Source organism: Narcine bancroftii, chromosome 3, assembly GCF_036971445.1.
Source record: "Narcine bancroftii isolate sNarBan1 chromosome 3, sNarBan1.hap1, whole genome shotgun sequence".
NCBI classification, from domain to species: domain Eukaryota; kingdom Metazoa; phylum Chordata; class Chondrichthyes; order Torpediniformes; family Narcinidae; genus Narcine; species Narcine bancroftii.
In genome coordinates this window covers 211,018,098-211,034,583 of record NC_091471.1, presented here as the reverse complement: position 1 = coordinate 211,034,583, position 16,486 = coordinate 211,018,098, and the positions used below count along the sequence as shown (strand labels likewise).

General features: G+C 42.6%; 1 protein-coding gene across 6 annotated transcripts in view; it reads right to left on the bottom strand.

Moving 5' to 3' along the window:
* The window catches only part of sorcs2 (sortilin-related VPS10 domain containing receptor 2), an 848,688-nt gene that overhangs the window by 546,822 nt on the left and 285,380 nt on the right, over window positions 1–16,486 (bottom strand). The window lies entirely within an intron of this gene.

Below are 16,486 nucleotides of genomic sequence, written 5' to 3'. Positions count from 1 at the left end.
GTTCATAGATCAAGGTAATTGTGTACTGGAAACAAAATGTACTGGATTTTGCAGGAATATACACCATCATGTGTGAGCAGAACTGCTGCTGTTATTTGTCCACATAAATACCATCATGTTTAGGATTTCCACATAAATTTCCAAATCCCAAACTTACTAACTACGCTTTGCTTGTGATTTTCTGACTTCAGTAGCAGGTGTAAACTTGAAATCATTTCCTAACATCTGCTCACTGAATCTACCCAAAGTGAAATCTGTAAAGCATAGTTCACGTAGGGGTTAGTGCAATGCTGTTATAGCCCCATCTTACCGGGTTCTCATCCGGTGCTGTCTGCAAGGAGTCTGCACATTGGGTGGATTTCCTTCGGGTCCTCCAGAGTCCTCCCAGCCTTCAAAATGTACTGAAGGTGTAGGTCAATTGGAGTGTAATTGGGTGGCACAAGCTCATGGACTGAAAGAGCCTGTTACCATGCAGTAGGTCTAAATTTTTTAAAATATTTTAAAGGTATAGAAAGTGAGAGCTGCAAGGGAGGAGTCTAACAAATCAAAACTTGTACTCTCTATATATGTTGCTAAATGCAGTAAAATCCCTGTATTCCAGAATTTGAGCAACTAGAAGCCTCAAGCAACCAGAAAAAAAATTTGAGGAAGATAAATAAAATTTAAAAGAATAAGAATAGTAAAAAATTAAATAAAAGTTTAAAATTGTAAAAGCAAATTGTAAAAGTGTCTCTGAAGTAACACATACAACTTTGGTGAAGATGGGAGCAGCCAAGGGCCTTGGTCGCACTTTGCTCATAGCCCCGGTTTGAATTAAGTTGTGTGAAACAGTAATGGCATCGCTCAGGATGAAGAGCTGGTTGATGCTGTTGGGGTGACTCTCTTAAAGCGTCTCCATTCCTGCTTAATAAGTCTTTTATCTTTATTAGTATATTATTAAGTTTGTTAGTCTGTTAACCTGGGCCGGGTGGCACAGGCCCTCATTATTGAGGATCAGGTCAGCCAGAAAGCACGAAACAAACTACAAAACGTCAATTGGTTGGCTTTCTCATCACTGGTAGCATGTTCTAGGTCATTAATTTAGTCAATAGAGACACTCACGTGAAAGAGTTAATCTTGCAACATTAATTCAAACAGACTACAGTATAATAAAGTATTTTGAAATATGATTTATAGGTTCAAAATCTATCGGGGTGTAGTTTGATTGGGTGTAAATTGGGCAGCACGGACTCATGGGCCGAAGAGGCCTGTTACCATGCCTAAATTTAATTTTTTTTTAACATTTAAATTTAAAATTTCAAAAAAATTTTAGGCATTTAATTTTTGTTATACTGTAAGCATCATCAAATATCACTGAAGGTTTGCAACAAACCATAGAAGAGTAAATTATTTGATGATCAAAGATTTGGTTAATAACAATATTTGATTTTAAGAAGCATTTGGAAAGCACATTTGGGAAGAAAAGCTGTTTGACATGTGTCACCATGTGGAATTAACAGCCAAGTGGGTTCTTAAGTGCCTAGAGTGAAATACAAAAGTCTGCAGACGCTGAGATTGTAGTCTAAACACTGAAACTCTGGAAGAACTCAGCTGGTCTAGCAGTGACCGAAAGGAACATTGAGGAAGGGCTCAGGCCTGAAACATCATTAATATTTCTCTTCCTCCCTTGGCAGCTGCAAGGCCGGCTGAGTTCCTCCAACATTTCTGATTCCATCGTTATTCATTTTAAGCATAATACAGAACATATATATACTTTCTACATTTTTACTTCATGTCAACCACAACTTTCTTTTGACAAAAGAAGACAAGTTGAAGGAGCACCTGACCTTTAGGTGCGTGCTCCACTATTAAGATCATGACTATTTTCTACCGCAGAACCATTTCCTTGCATTATTCTATATGTTTTAGATCTCTTAATATCCCGATATCAATGTATCGATATATTCACTATCCTCTCAGGCAGAGTATTCCACAGATTTAGCACAAAGTCACTGTGACCTCTGGCTCAGCCAAAGGAAGCACGTTTGCTGCATCCAGTCTGTTGAATTCAAGATTTCATTATTATCATGTAATAGTACAGCAAATGTAATATGACACAAAATTGCCTTCTACCTGCCATTAGGCAGACAATGAATCCTGCAAGTTTCAATGAGAACTTCAGGGAATGCCAGCCTGCTCTACTCAATCTCTTCTCACGGAGCAAACCCACAATTCCAAGAACCAGTCAGGTGAATCTTCAATGCTGTTAAACAAGAAAATCTGCAGATGTTGATTCTGTTGAACTTTCGTTGTTCTCACTCTAAGGCAGAATTTTTTTTTTTAAATTTAAGGAACCAAAACTGAACACAATATGTCTGAACACAATATGTCACAATAACACAATAAGGCCCTATATATATTTGTCCTCTGTTCTAGTGTCTGTCATTGAAATAATTTAATAGCTAGATTAAATAAATTTATCAAAACTTTGTCTAAAGAAAATCCACATCCCCTCTGGTCTCTGACTGTTCCGGAATATGAATGGGAAAAATAGTGCACAAACGACCCATTCACTTGACCTCTCCACTAGGCACCTCTTGCTCCATCTGTGGAAAAGTATGCAGTTCCACACTGGCATTACCAGTTACATCAGAACCCACAAAACTGGAGAGAAAGGATGTCATCCTCAATCCCAACATTCTGCCTAAGAATGGCGACTGACACCTTTACTCCATTTCACAAATTCTTTCATAATAAAGGTCAATATACCACTTACATCCTAAATGCTTGCTACATTTGCACGTTCACTTTCAGTGAATCCTATACCTTGATAATTTTGAACATCAAAATATTTTGACAAATATTTTTCTTTTGTGTTTCGTGCAGTTGTGACAGAATATTTAGAGGTGGTTTGGGAGGAATTGTTAGAGCAGGTTGCACACAAACATTTTAAAACAGAATATTTGCAAGACTTTTGCAGAATCCTTTTTGCAGGAGGCAACAAAGTATCGACAGCAGCTTGCCTGGGAGAGCATGTGATCTTTGCAGGCACAGGAGAAGAGTTTTGCTCTCAGAGAGGGAGGGTGTGAAACAGAGAGGAGAGAGAGTGAAATCCATTCCAGAGGGACAAGCTGGCAAAATTTGAAAGGCTGCCTGGTGAAAGGAGAAGACTGGTGGTCTGAAAGGTGACCTGAAAGAAAGAGGATCATCTGGAGAACCCTGAAGGGGGAAAGTTTCATCAGCAAGACTGATTGAGAAGGAATCAGTTGCGGATGTCCTGGAAAAGGAATTTCTCTCTCTGAAAACCAGCAAGGACCCTCCTGAGTGGTAACTATTTGCCTGTTAAGCACCCAAAGACTGGTGAACTTTGTTAATGCTAACTTCTGTGCACAGTACAAAAATTGCCTGCAACCAGTGAGATTGGACTGTGATCCAAAGAACCTTTCTAATCTTAAATATAAATTACACACACCTGCACTTAGTATTAGAGGAGGGATTAAGTAGTTAAGTAGGTTAAGTAATAAGTTAAAGTTTAATTCTGTTTTCTTGTTCAAATATAATTAAAAACAACTTTTGTTTAAGTAACCCTGTGTTGTGGTGCACATCTAGTACTGCTGGTTTTTGGGGTCCTCTGGTCTCCGTAACACAGTAAACTGCATAACCTCATATTTTCTACATTATATTCTGTAGTTATTATTGCCCACTCATTTAGCTTGTTTGTATCTCTTTGAAGCCCTTCTACATCTTTCTGCGACAACATCACCTACTTTTGTATCATCCACAAGCTTGGAAATATGACATTTCATCCCCTGCACCAAATCGTTGTTATATATTGTGAAAAGTTAGGCACATGCATCAATCCCTCCACTACCCTATCTGTCTGATGATGCCATTATGAGAAAAATCAATTTATTACTAGACTTGGCTTTATATTGAAGGGTGAATTTACAATCCATGCCAATGTTTTAGAATCAGAGTCAATCAGTATGGTAGCAGACCCTCTGGTCTAGCAGCTAGAGTGGCCATTCCAAAGGAGAACATGGTCATAGGTTACCATATATTACCATGATATATAAATGGTATTGAAAAAACAACAGATGCAATACACACACATGTGTGTGTGTGTATATACGTGTGTGTGTGTGTGTGTGTGTGTATTGCATTTGCTGTTTTTGCAATACCGTTTATATTGCAATACCGTTTAAACCTTATTAATTTTTTAAAAAATACTCTCTCTATATATATATATTATATGTGGTAATATATGGGAGCCTATGACCATGTTCTTCTTTCGAATGGCCACCCTATCTAGCACAGTGCTTTTCAAACATTTTCTTTCCACTTACATACCACCTGAAGTAATCTCTTACTAATCACAGCGCACTTGTGGCATAGGGATTGGTGACGCTGGTGCTCTTGTTGCCCCGATGATCCAGCACATCGTGGAGGTCTATCAAGATGGCATCTGCTGTTGATGTGGTGGTGATAGGCAAATTGGTGTGAATTCATGTTCTTCCTGAGACAGGAACTGAGTTGCTCCATAACCAACCTCTCAATGCATTTCATCACCATAATAATGGAAACTAATAGTCATCGTGACACATGGCCTTGTTCTTTTTGGAGAACTGCTATAAATGATGTCCTTTCAAAGCAGGTGGGAATCTCACCAAGCTTAAATGGTAGCCTCCCCCATCTGGATCATATTGTAGTTCAGAGAGACATAGTTCCCTGAAAGTGCAACTACTGACAGGTGGGGGGGGGGGGGGGGGGGCGGGTGAAGAAGGCATGCTTTCCTTCTTCAACAAGGCATTGGGCAAAAGAGCTGGGTTATTGCGTACCCTGCGGTGTGAGATGGCACTTGGAGTTCTAGGCCTAACTAGATGCGAGGTGTGATTAGGCTAGAAAGCTGCAGAAAAGAGTCACAAGAATGTTACTAGGAGTTATGTGGAGGGACTGGATAGGCTGGCACTTTTTTCCCCTAGAGTACAGTAGGGTAAGGTGTGATGTTAGAGAGGAAAATAAAATCATGAGGTGCAGAGATAAGATGAATCATCACAGTATTTTTCCCAGGGCAGGGGAGTCTATAACTGGAGGGCAAAGGTTTGAAGTTAAAGGGAAAAGATTTGGAGGATATGACAGGCAACTTTTTGTATGTGGAACGAGCTACCAATGAGGGTGGTAGAGGCAGAGACAATTCCACCATTTTAAAAACATTTCAATGGGTACTTGGATATGAAAGGTTCAGAGAGAGATGGACAAAACTCAAACAAATGGGATGAATTCAAGAAGGCAACTTGGTTGGGCCTGAGGTCCTGTTTCCATGCTCTGATTCTGTGTTCTTTTATTACATCCTTCGCCATAGATTTGAGTATTTTCCCCACTAGTGATGTCATGTTAACAGGTTGGCAATTCATGATTCTCACAGTCCTCAACTAAATAGCGAAAGATAGGTGGAGAGTCAAACCCACGTTCATTCAGGTTGAATTAGAAAAGAAGCTTCTATTACAATATTTAGGGCATTTTTGTTCATACGATCCTGTTCACAATCTGTCTTTCTGCCAGAAGCAAAAGATGTAAGTAATGGGAGTTACCCTAAACCTGAATAATATGGGGATGGTAAGTGTAATTTGACACAACAGCCACATGGCTTTCCCTAAGCATTTCATTCAGTCCTGCCATTTTGCATTTTGGCTCTTCTGCTTTCTTCTTAAAACTGCTTTTGCAAGTGTGAGCGCCAATTATCTAAACAAAGGCAGCTTCAGCTGTGAATAACATTACATAGCTGACAAGTGATCTAAGAAAGTTCAGCTTTGAAAAATGAGGCAAAGGTTTTTTTTATAGTAAAAGAATAAAGGCTTGTGTAATTATTTTATAAGCAAGGTGATTATCCAAAAGTTTGTTAAGCAGTGAGTGGCTTGTACCATGGAGATATTTGGGAAACTAGAAAGGAGAGGCAGGGTAAGAAACAGGAATCAGAGTTGCTCAATTATTTCTAGTTTTTATTTCTTATGTGGGTTCAGCAAGAATCCTTTCAGTGCAATTTGCTTGCTTTGGACAAGGAGAAAGATTGAATTTTGCAATCACAGCAGTAACTCAGTGGACATGATGCAAAGGGTAGATGCACTAATAAATGTTATCACAGACATTTTCTCACTCAGCACATTTCATGCATGGGATATTAGTGGAACAAAGATGAAATTATAATGCCACAAACAAATTCCAGGACATTGAAAAGGCTAAACCATAATTAAGATACTAAACAATCATAGGTTCAAGGCAAGGGTTGAAAACTAGAATGTCTGTGTGCACAAGGGGGAAAGAAAGATGCAAGTTCCAAGGGTGAAGACTGAGTGAGCGAGATGAGGTGTATCCTGCCAATGGCATCCTTGCAATTAGGCATCTGAGAAGGCAGGTATCATTCATTATGGGGGTGGAAAAAAAAATCATGTTGCCACTACCGGAGCTGCTGGTACAGCAGATAAACCACTGGTGCAGACCTGGGAGAGTGGGGAGCGGGGACACAGCGCTACTCCGAAGAGCTCAACTGCCCAGTCCTAATCCCAGCAGCTTCATGCAGACTTGTTAAAGCGCCTTGTACCCAAGCACCCAAGATGGCAGCGCCTATGATTGGCAATGGCCACAAAGGGTTGCAGACTCCAGGGAGGAGTGGACCAATCCAGAGCACCAGAAACTGAGAGAACACCCCCTCCACCACCATTGAGAAGGAGAGGCAGAGGAGATAAGCCTACAGGACAGTGACCATGGCAGCGGATCAATGATGGTCTCAAGGCCTGATAGACCCACACAGGCTGAGAGCGACTTGCACGGGTTGCGGGCTGCTGGAAGCATGCACTACCAAGTTGAGGCCACTTGAAGGTACAACATCTTATATTAGTCATGACGCTGAGAGAGGGGTTAGTGGTGGCATTGAGGGGGATTGGTGGCGGAGCTGAGAGGGCGGTTAGTGGTGGCACTGAGAGTGGGGTTAGTGGTGGCGGTGCTGAGAGAGGGGTGGTGGCAGTGCTGAGAGGGGGAGTTAATGGCAGTGCTGAGAGGGGAGGTTGGTGGTGGCGCTGAGAGAGGGGTTAGTGGTGGTGCTGAGAAGGGGTTAGTGGCGGCACTGGGGGGGTTGGTGGTGGCGGCGCTGAAAGGGGATGGTGGCAGCGCTGAGAGGGGGGTTAGTGGTGGTGCCGGCGCTGAGAGTGGAGTTAGTGGTGGCGGTGCTGAGAGGGGGAGTTGCTGGCGGTCCTGAGAGGGGAGGTTGGTGGTGGCGCTGAGAGAGGGTGGTGGTGGCAGCGCTGAAAGGGGTTGGTGGCAGCGCTGAGAGGGTGGTTAGTGGTGGTGCTGAGAGGGGGGTGGTGGCGGCACTGAGAGGGGGGTGGTGGTGGCATTGAGAGGGGGTAGTAGTGGCGCTGTAGGAGGGGTTAGTGGTGGCGCTGAGAGGTAGTTAGTGGTGGTGCTGGGGGGCTAATGGCTGTGCTGAGGGGGAGGCTAGTGGTGGCGCTGAGAGAGGGGTGGTGGCAGCGCTGAAGGAGGAGCTAGTGGTGGTGCTGAGAGGGGGGATTAGTGGCCGCACTGAGAGGGGGGTTAGTGACGACGCTGAGAAGTGGGTAGTGGCGGCGCTGAGAAGGGGATAGTGGCAGTGCTGGAGTGGTGGTGGCAGCATTGAAAGGGGGGTGGTTTTTGCGCTGAGGGGGGAGGGGGATAGTGATGCAAGTACAACATGGCGGCCACCGAGACCAGCTCTCACGAGAATGTTGTCGCCATTTATTTTGCTCACTATGGCCACCACAAGTCTGGCCAGAAAATCACTGCACTGACTTCATTAAACTTTGGAGAAAACTGAGTAATAAAAAGATTGAAGGTTTAGATCATCCCCTAATTCCTCACCACACGCTTTTCCCTCGTTAACCCCTTGGAACTTTCCACTGCCCACAGGGGGCACACTTTGGGAATCACTACTTTAAAGCTTCTTATAGTATTCTGAGACCTTAAGGAGAAAGGAATGTCAGAGCTTCATTTAAATATTAACACCCATATTTTGTAAATAAGGGCTCCATATCTTCCAAAATATATATTTGTCTCTTAAATGGAAAGTAATTTTCTCAGCTCCAGACTTTAGCATGCCATTGTTGGCTATACATTTTCTTGCTATTGCGAAGACAATTCAAACTTCTTTTGATACATATTCAATTTCAGCTTAGGTGCAACACGCTTAATATCACGCAATAAAAATAACATTGGATCCTATGGGAATTTAATCCCCAATATTCGTTCCAATAATTTACCCATTTCTAACCAAAAAAGTTTAACTTTAGGACACTTCCAAGTAGAATGCATAAATGTACCAATTTTCTGTCTACATCAAAAACATAAATACAAAAGAGAATGATTCAATCTTTTTAAATTTATATGGAGTTAGATATATCTGATGAATAATGTTATATTGAATCATTCTATATTTCACATTTATTGTACTTTTCATGTTTCTCTACATATCCCAATCATGATTATCCAACTGCACGAAAACCAACAAGGTCGGGTCAGATACAGCAATGAGCTCTCTGAACCCTTCTCCATTAACAATGGCGTGAAGCAAGGCTGTGTTCTGGCACCAACCCTCTTTTCAATCTTCTTCAGCATGATGCTGAACCAAGCCATGAAAGACCCCAACAATGAAGACGCTGTTTACATCCGGTACCGCACGGATGGCAGTCTCTTCAATCTGAGGCGCCTGCAAGCTCACACCAAGACACAAGAGAAACTTGTCCGTGAACTACTCTTTGCAGACGATGCCGCTTTAGTTGCCCATTCAGAGCCAGCTCTTCAGCGCTTGACGTCCTGCTTTGCGGAAACTGCCAAAATGTTTGGCCTGGAAGTCAGCCTGAAGAAAACTGAGGTCCTCCATCAGCCAGCTCCCCACCATGATTACCAGCCCCCCCACATCTCCATCGGGCACACAAAACTCAAAACGGTCAACCAGTTTACCTATCTCGGCTGCACCATTTCATCAGATGCAAGGATCGACAATGAGATAGACAACAGACTCGCCAAGGCAAATAGCGCCTTTGGAAGACTACACAAAAGAGTCTGGAAAAACAACCAACTGAAAAACCTCACAAAGATAAGCGTATACAGAGCCGTTGTCATACCCACACTCCTGTTCGGCTCCGAATCATGGGTCCTCTACCGGCACCACCTACGGCTCCTAGAACGCTTCCACCAGCGTTGTCTCCGCTCCATCCTCAACATCCATTGGAGCGCTTACATCCCTAACGTCGAAGTACTCGAGATGGCAGAGGTCGACAGCATCGAGTCCACGCTGCTGAAGATCCAGCTGCGCTGGATGGGTCACGTCTCCAGAATGGAGGACCATCGCCTTCCCAAGATCGTGTTATATGGCGAGCTCTCCACTGGCCACCGTGACAGAGGTGCACCAAAGAAAAGGTACAAGGACTGCCTAAAGAAATCTCTTGGTGCCTGCCACATTGACCACCGCCAGTGGGCTGATATCGCCTCAAACCGTGCATCTTGGCGCCTCACAGTTTGGCGGGCAGCAACCTCCTTTGAAGAAGACCGCAGAGCCTACCTCACTGACAAAAGGCAAAGGAGGAAAAACCCAACACCCATCCCCAACCAACCAATTTTCCCCTGCAACCGCTGCAATCGTGTCTGCCTGTCCCGCATCGGACTTGTCAGCCACAAACGAGTCTGCAGCTGACGTGGACTTTTTACCCCTGTAAGGTAAAACATCATGAGATGGGAATGTGTAAGGAGTTACCCTGCCCTGTACAGGGCTGTAACAAGATGTAAATGCATCCTTGTACTTACAAGATAAGAGAGACATTGATGGATTGAGAGGCAGGAAGCTAGCAGGGAAAGGATAGCAACAGTTTTAGTCATTGGACAAGTAATGATATGATGATGTTCTAAGCATGTATCCAAGGGTATAAAAAATCACCATTTTGCTGATAACGGCAGAATGCATTCTCCGACTAACATGGTTAGTCGCAAGTGTTACAATCCGGTAATAAAGAACAAAGAACCCTGATTTCGACTCAGTCTGGTGTTTGTCTCACTCATTCATGAACAAAGCAGACCTAACACCCCCTCCATAAATCTTCGTCCGCGAAGCCAAGCCAAAGAAGAAAGAGACATATCCCAATCCAATCTCGTTCATCTATTTGTTTATTCAAATCTACTTCCCATCTTTGTCTAGAATTATAAAGACCTATTTTTTGGGCTTTCTTTTGTATTAACCTATACATCATTGAAATAGATTTCTTTACATTTCCATTTTGTAACAATGATTCAAATTCTGTCTCTACTAGTAATAACAGCTCTTGAACATAATTTTTGCCCAACAATTTCATAATTTAAAAAAGAACAAAAACTAGTATTTTCTGGTATCTTGAACCTCTCCATTCTATTTCAAGAAAAAATTTCCTGCTTCAAAACATCTTTTAAGATGTTCCCCCCAGGAGAGTCTTCATTCCACCTCCTTCCCTCACACGATCATGCTCTTCCCCCACCTAAGATATTAATGAACAGAATTTAATCTCAAAAAACTCTTGAGAATTAACGAATTAATGTATACCAGTGTGATTTCATGTACAGTGGGGAATAAAGTGTGCACCTTATCAATAAGCTAGCATCACTGGACTGTCATGTGCTGAATCAGACCACTTGGCTGAATACAAGTTCGGACACAACGATGCTGATGGCCCCTTTCCCTTCCAAACTGTTCTCCCTGCTTTGGCCCGTCAGCATTCTCTGGGACCAATCTTCGATTGCCATTTATCTACACTAATGGGTAACTTGCTCTCACCTTATCAGCATGGGTGTGCACTTTAGTGCAGTAGCTTTCCCAGTGCTCGTGACTGGCTGCGTTGATGGAACCGTTTTGACAGCTGGTGAGAGCCCAAGCTCCAGGCTCACCAGCTGTCAAACCAGCCACAAACATTGAACGCTAATGAATGGCTTTGAAATTCATAAATGTTCAAAATCATTCCGGACATTAAAAAATTAAATTTAAAAAAAATTAAATTATTTACACAACACTCACACACTGAGCTAATTTATTTCAATCAAATAAAAAGCTTTACTTGCTCTTTTCCTGGGAGTTTTTTTTCTCCCCGTTCATTTGATTGTGTTCAAATACTTGGACAAAATTTAATCTGGCATTGTTTCAGTGCATGAATATCCCAGCCCAAGAGCTTGAAAATGTCTGGAAATTGGTTATACCTTCCAGGACTTCATGAAATCCACAGATATCCAGAGAGAGTGTTTGTTTGAGCAAAAGACTGAGCCTCAGTACACACTCTGACTTGCCTCCCAGCAGATTAAGGCAGATCTAGGTAGAAGATCTGCTCTAATGTCTCCTAATGAAAGGAACGAAACAAAGTGCACACAATAGTAAATTAAAAATGCAATGCTATCTTGCAAATTCTTGTAAAGATTATTGTAAATCTTATTGGATTCAAGGAGTGTGCCCGAACAGTACATCAATTAATGTTGCTGCCTTTTAGTGTCAGTAATCTGGATTTCACTCTGATCTGTTTTGCTGCCTGTCAGAATTTGTATTCCCTCAGAGACTGCCTGCACTTCCACCAGCTGCTTTCGCTTTCTCCCACATAACAAAGGCATGCTGGTGAACTAACTGGCTGCTGCAGGTTAGCCCTCAGCGGGAGTAAAATGGCAAGTGAATTAAAAGGGAGGTGATGGGAATTTGATAGGGAATAAGTTGCTACAACACAGGGAATGGGAATGATAGGTTTACTCCACAAAACCCAGAATGAAGCCCCTGGATGAATGGCTTTCATCTGTGTCACCAGGTGTATGTAAGAAAGTTTACTGCTACCTTTCTCAGGAGAACTCAGGATGAGCAAAGCAAAAAGCATCCATATAATATAAACAAATGCTACAAAACAACTTCAATCCTATTTAAATTCAGCATCATATTCCTTGTGCATAACCTTGGTTAAAAAATAATGTACAATGCACCTCAAAGAGTGCAAATGGTAAACAGATGATACATTTGGCAGATAAATGAAATTTGCACTTCATCTCTTGACAATTTGAAAGGATCTGGTGTGGCGGCACATATCCTCATGGCGAATCGGCCCCGCTTGTAGCGCTGCGCCGGCGGGGCAGCTGCGAGAAGATGGCGCCCTCGGGGGACCTCCGTGCCTCATGGGTTAGGCCAAGGCGCACGTCTCAGGTGAGCGTGTTGACATCACTGCCAATACGGGGCGGAGCTCACACCGCCCTTAAAGGGGTGCGCGTGAAGTTTGAATAAACAGTTCGTTTGAAACTTCCAACGTGGTCATGGTGTGTTTCATTCTGTGTAGCAGTTGCTACACTGGTCATTTTTTTGGACGGCAATGACAGCAGAACAGAAACAAGGCAGATATTGGCACTCAGGTGAGAGCTCCAAGCCACAATGAACTCTTACACCAAGATCCACATAAAACATCCCTAAGCAAAGGTGTTTATCCTGCACTGCACTATTCAAATCACCTAGTAAACATCCAAGATAAAGCCCTGGGGAAAAAAATGGATTACTTCCCGTATCTTGGAAGTCACCTCTCAGTAAAACTAGAAATTGATGCAATACATTAGCACTAGAACAGCACTTGTCCTCCCACAGGAAAGAGTATTTAAAGGTCAAGACCACAAATTCATGTTCTACCATCCAGCTTTGATCCTGTCCTATCACCTTCAAAGATATCGACATCTCATAAGCAACAATGCTGGATCCACTAAACCAGTGCTTTTCAACCTTTTTTCCCCTGCTCACAAACCACCATAAGTAATCTCTTACTAACCAAAGAGCACTTATGGCCCCAAGACCTTCTGCAAATTGGAGAAACAACAATTGATTTTCCACCTGGGCATGGATGGCATTAACATCGACTTCTCCAGTTTCTGCTAACCTGCTCTCCTTTCCCCCTCCCTTCCCTTTTGCTCAGCTCTCCTCCCCCTTTCCTCTCTATTCCCTAGCCATCCCCCCTCCCCTTGCTTGCTGTTGTGCCCTCCTTCCCTCCCTTCTCCACCTATTACCTCGTGCCATTGTTACCATGCTCCTCCCCTACACCTCCCCCCTTACCTTTTTATTCAGACACCTGCTGGCATTTTTCCATACCTTGATGATGGTCTCAAGCCTGAAACATCGGTTCTGTATTTTTATCTTTGCCATATAAAGGACATTGCTTGTCTTGCTGAGTTTTTCCAGCTTTGTGTTTTTATGTCAAACATGGTGTCTGCAGACTTTCATGTTTTACTTAGCACTTATGGCAGAGGTGGGTTACATTATTTGCATACTCGACACCAGATCTTCAAGGGGGCCTCTAGACTCTCAGTACTGTCACGCCAAGAGATTACCAGGTGGAGAAGGAAAATGGTTCAAGATGTTTTCAACACCTCATTGAAAGATTATAAAATCTTCACGACTTGTGGGATTTCTTGGCTACTGTCCAATCAAAATGAGGATGTCGTTTTTGTCATTGTTTGCACTTCCGAGTTTAATCAAGCTGTGAAATGATTGTACTGTATTTGTGATTCTGCATCTAGATTTCCTCTCCGAGATGTCTTCAGTCAAGAGAATATATTATCTAAACCATAAACAGAAAATATTATAGACTATGCCTGTCATTTTTATGATAGTAATTCCGCTTTATAACCAGTTGCATTTACGAGGAGCCGATTCCAATTTATCCTATATTCTGAAGAATAAAAATTGCAATTCAGAGATAGTCACTGGACAAAGATGAATAATAAACCTGTAACTTTGGAAAGACTAATAAAGTACAACAGCATCCCTGCATATTACTCAAATATGTATCAGTGATTTTCACATTGTAAAACCTCACTACCGTGTTACTTTTGCACTTTTATTGGATTTTTTTTTCTGTGTATTGCACAATTTATTTATATTTGTTTACATATGTATATATCTTCATGAGTACAGCTTTCTTCGTGCTACCAGGAAATGGTAATTCTGCCTAGCCAGGAGGAGAAAGGATCTCAGGGTTGTATGTGACATTATTTATGTTCTCTGATGATAAATCTGAAATATAAATCTGAATCTCACAGGAAACTGGGAGCAAGGACAGACCCTCAATAAAAAAAAAACAATGCAGTTGTGTCATTTTGTACAGGATGATAATGTGGCATATTTGAAATCCCATTAGAATTTGAGTTAGGTAATGACATTTTGAGACGGTGCTTGAAAACAGGGAAATTAACTTTGGAAATTGATCACAATAAATAATTTCGGGCCACAAAATAGCCAGATCAACTCTTCCAGAAGGAATTTAATCCGGAGAAGTAGGAGCTAAAGCGCTTCACTGCTCAAATTTTGGTAGGACATGAAAAGCAAGTGGCAGAGACTTTAGAACCCATTATATATTGGAGAGGCTTTAGGGCACATGCATAGATCTCTGAAGGTGGTGACACAGGTGGAAAGTCTGAGATTTGGCATTATCATCAGACACTTCCCTCTGGAAGTACACTGGTTGGTTGAAATGCATCTTGGTCTGCCAATTCCCAGGAACACAGAAGACTGCAGAAGGAAACAAATATAGCCAGGTCCATCACAGGTGCAGGCCTCCCATTCACTGCTGACATCTATGTGAGGTGCTGCCTCAAGAAGGCCTGCTAGCATCACAAAAGACCCCATCACCCTGGTCACAAGTTCTTCCCACTGCTACTCTCTGGCAGAAGGGACAGAAGCCTTAAAACCAGCACATTTAGGTTCAAGTACAGCTTCTCTCCAACAGCTATTAGGCTACGAACCTCCCTTTAGCACACTGGTCTGACACCAGAAAAGATTTACTATGAATATTTATATTTATCATGTAATTATTGCATCTTTCAATTTTATTCACTAGTTTACTATTGTAGATTTTCTTCAAAGTATCTGCTTGGTGGCAGAAAATAAGAATTTGGTGCGTACGTCCATCATACCATGTGTACAACAATAAACCCATCATCTCTAACATTTTGTATGTTTGCATTTACAGGCTGAGGCACTAAGTTTTAAGAGCTGGGACGTCAATGTTGCAGCTGCAACACATTAGTTAAACCAGCCGTTCTCAACAGGGGCCCTACGCCACCCACCCCCAATCTTGGAGGTCCCAAGCAATTTTAAGTAAAAGCCTGGTTTTCTTTTCATCTTAAATAACAAACTTTTTTTTTCCCTGTTTTCTTTTTGTGTCGTCAGTAGGAGATAAGTACAGAAGAAACCAAAATGACTGCTTCACAGGTAAAGGGGCCCATAAACTTTGAGCAGTCCTAAGGGGGCCATAGCCAAAAAAAAAGGTTGAGATTGGCTGAGCTAGACCACAATATTGTATACAATTCAGACCAACACCTACAGGAAGGAGGTGGTCACAGTAATGAGTGTATAGAAGGGGGGGGGGGGGGGGGTCACTATATTGTTGCTGGAATTATAAAGGAATGTCTGGACAGGCTATGTATGTTCTCACTGAAACACAGGAGGCTGAGGGGTGGTCTTTACAAGGCTGATACGATTATGAGGAGAATAGAGAAAATAATTTTCCTCAGCGCAGGATAGTTGAAAAGTTGAGGGAACAGATTTAAGGTGAGAGGGGAGAAAATTAAAGGTGATCTGTGAAGTACATTTTTCCCAGATAGAAGATGATGAATATCTGGGACAAGTTGCCACAGATGGTGGTGGAGACAGAAACAATTACACCATTCAAAATGCACAGGACAGAAACAGTAAAACCCCTAGTACCTGGAACCTATGGGGATTGGTAGATATCAGGTAAGTGTATTTTTTGGTTGCTTAAAACTTACATGAACTGTGGTTGAAGTGAAAACAATGCTGGAGAAATTCAGCAGATCAAAGTGTATTTTATATGGCAAAGTTAAAAATACAGTGGAAAAATGCTGGTGGTTGTCTGAATAAAAAGGTAATGGGGAGGCTGTATGGGGAGGAGCATGGTAGCAAAGGAAGGAGGCAATAGGTGGAGAGGGAGGGAGGGTGAGGTGAATAGAGAGGGAAGGGGGTGGAGAGCTGAGGGAAAGAAGACAAGGGGAGGGGGAGGGAGGGGGAGGAAAGGGAGAGCAGATTAGCAGAAACTAGAAAACTCAATGTTAATGCCATCCAGCTGGAGAGTGCCCAGGTGTTGTTCCTCCAATTTACGGGTGGTCTTGGAGGCATAGCACATGAGGCCATGGAGAGACATGTGAGTATGGGAGTGGAATGCATAACTAAAATGGTTGGCCATCCAGGAGCTCACTGTCACTGGTGCGGACAGAGTGAAGGTACAGCGAAGTGATCTCCCAGTCAGTGCCCAGTCTCTCTGATGTAGAGAAGGTTACAAAGGGAGCATCAGATGAAGTAAATCAAACCTGCAGACACACAAGTGAAGTGTTGCTTCACTTGAAAGACCTGCTTGGAGCCTCAGACAGAGGTGAGAGAGGAGGTGTGGGCTCATGTGGCACTTCAGGGGAAGAAGCCAGGGTGGTGGGGGGATGG